General features: G+C 43.7%; 1 pseudogene; it reads right to left on the bottom strand.

The window, feature by feature from the left end:
• Positions 1-618: 618 nt before the first annotated feature.
• LOC112469463 lies at positions 619-735 on the bottom strand (annotated as a pseudogene).
• Positions 736-2,680: the final 1,945 nt, after the last annotated feature.

Below are 2,680 nucleotides of genomic sequence, written 5' to 3'. Positions count from 1 at the left end.
TTAGTCCTTCAACTGCCCCGAGACTCAATTTTCCTCATCTACAAAGTGGGAATAATGACGCTCCTTTTATTTAACTCACAACTTAAATATAAAAATTTCTTTGGTCTATTTAAAAATTACTCATATAATATATGATAAACATTGGTTATAAAATGTTCAGCCTTAATGAGCCCTCTCCCACTTTTTCCAGGGCTGGCAGCCTTGTATTTGCCGGCATTTCCACACCCACAGCCTTGTTCGTGGGTATCTATTTTGCGGGCGTTTCTTTAGTTTGTTCTGTGATTTTCATTCCTAGTTAACACCATTTCAGTACACAGCTCCTTGCGCTTTTCAAACGTGAAACGTTATTCCAGAGTTTGCAAGGACTACAGCTTACTCCACTAGTCTTCTTTTGATGGAGAATCAGCTCTTGTGTTCATTGATGCATCTGAGTGCCAATAAAAGTGCCTGGCTCGGGCAGTGTTTGTTGAATGAATGAATGAATGAATGAAAATCCACATAACTCCAAAGAGCGTCATTTATTGAGCACATATTTTGTTCTAACTTCCTTCCTTCCTTCCTTCCTTTCTTCCTTCCTTCCTTCCTTCCTTCCTTCCTTCCTTCCTTCCTTCCTTCCTTTGCCTACAGTACCTGGTCTTCCTAGGTGGTCTCCCATCCAAGTACTAACCAGGCCCGACCTTGCTTAGCTTCCGAGATCAGATGGGATCGGGCGTGTTCAGGGTGGAATATGTAGACAAGACTTTTTTTTCAAACATTAGCTCTAATCCTTTCAAAATCCCTACAAAGTATGTGGCAGGATCTCCATTTTATGGATGAAGAATTGAACTCAGAGAGGTTAAACACTTTGCCAAAAGCTGCCCAGCTGGAGGGGCTGGTGCTTGGGGTTGTTCTGATTTTGAAGCTTCCGCTGTCCTTCTATTAGGGAATTATGCTCAAACACCCTCTACCAGTCCTCCCAAAAGGCCATTGCAGCCCCTCAGGAAGAGGTGACACACAGCTTCATGACACTGCAGCGTGGATAAACCCACTGCGTTCAAGAAACATGGTAAAAGGGGGCAAGCAACCAAATGGGAAAAGATATTTGCAAGCGATACCCCCGATAAGGGGCTAATATCCAAAATACATGAAGAACTCATACAATTCAACAACAACAAAAAACAATCTGATTAAAAAACGGGCGAAGGACCTGAACAGACACTCCTCTCAAGAAGGCATACAGATGGCCAAGAGGTATATGAAAAGATGCTCAACTTCACTAGCTAACGAAATGCAGATCAAAACCACATGATACCACCTAACACTTGTCAGAATGGCTATTATCAATAAGACAAGAAATAACAAGAGTTAGAGAGGATGTAGAGAAAAAGGAACCCTCATACTCTGCTGGTGGGGATGTAAATTGGTGCAGCCACTACGGAAAACAGTATGGAAGTTTCTCGAAAAATTAAAAATTACCACATGACCCAGCAATCCCTCTTCTGGTATCTACCTGAAAATCTTGAAAACATTTATTTGCAAAGATATATGTACCGCTACGTTCACTGCAACATTATTCACGGTGGCCAAGATATAGAAACAACCAAAATGTCTTTTGACCAATGACTGGATAAAGAAGATGAGGCATATATATATATATATATATACACACATGCACACACAATGGAATACTACTCATACATAAAAAAAAATGAAATGTTGTCATCTGAGACAACATGGATGGATCGTGAGAGGATCATGTTAAATGAAGTAGGTCAGATGGAAAAGATCAGGAACCGTATGATTTCACTCATTCGTGGGATATAAAACAAAAGGCAATAATCGAACAAACAAACGAATGCGTAGATACAGACAACAGTATGGTGGTTACCGGAGGGGACAGGGGTAAGGGGAGAATGAAGAGTGTAGAGGGGGTGATGGGAGGAGACTGGATGCCGAGTGGTGAGCACACAATGGAATATACAGATGTTGTATTATGAAGTTGTACACCTCTTATGAACCAATGTCACCCCAATAAATTTAATTTAAAAAAACCCACATATCAACTTTACTATAAAAAAATGTGCTGATATTTTGAAAAGCACATACCAAAAAAAAAAAAAAGAAACGCAGTAAAAGGTAACCCAGGACCCAGCCGACTGGGCCCTGTCCATCTGTGGACAAGAGCACAAAAAAGGCAACGCCTGGCTCCTCGGAGTCTGCTGGTGGGGAGGAGGGGCTTGGGGAGAGGGTGGGCTGTGTGGGATTGGGCCACCTTCCAGCTCTCTCTAGATTCTCATGCAGCCCTTTGGAGAACGTGCCCCTTCACCTAGTCTCTAAGCAACCTCCTTCTGCAGTGGGCGGGAAGCGATCCATTAATGATACGTTAGGAAACCCTTACTGAAAATAATTACACCCTCCCCTGAGTACAACGTGTCAAAACACGCCTGGTGGCTTGGCAGTTCAGGCAGAGCCCAAAGGCCACCCCTTCCCTCCAGCCCCCCGCCTCCCACTCCCTCTTCTCAACCTGGCAATTCTTCTGCTCACAGACCCCCTTTCTCTTCTTCCTGAGATTGGCAAAGCGTGGGGCACCCACAACGTCCACTCCCCGTCCCTTTTAGAAGCTGCACTATTTATCCCTACACAGGGCTCAGAGAACGGACGTCATGCATTCCGAAGGCTGGAAATCAGGGCTGCCTTGGGA

Source organism: Pteropus alecto, unplaced genomic scaffold, assembly GCF_000325575.1.
Source record: "Pteropus alecto unplaced genomic scaffold, ASM32557v1 scaffold146, whole genome shotgun sequence".
In the NCBI taxonomy this organism is placed as follows: domain Eukaryota; kingdom Metazoa; phylum Chordata; class Mammalia; order Chiroptera; family Pteropodidae; genus Pteropus; species Pteropus alecto.
This window is presented reverse-complemented; position numbering and strand designations above follow the sequence as displayed.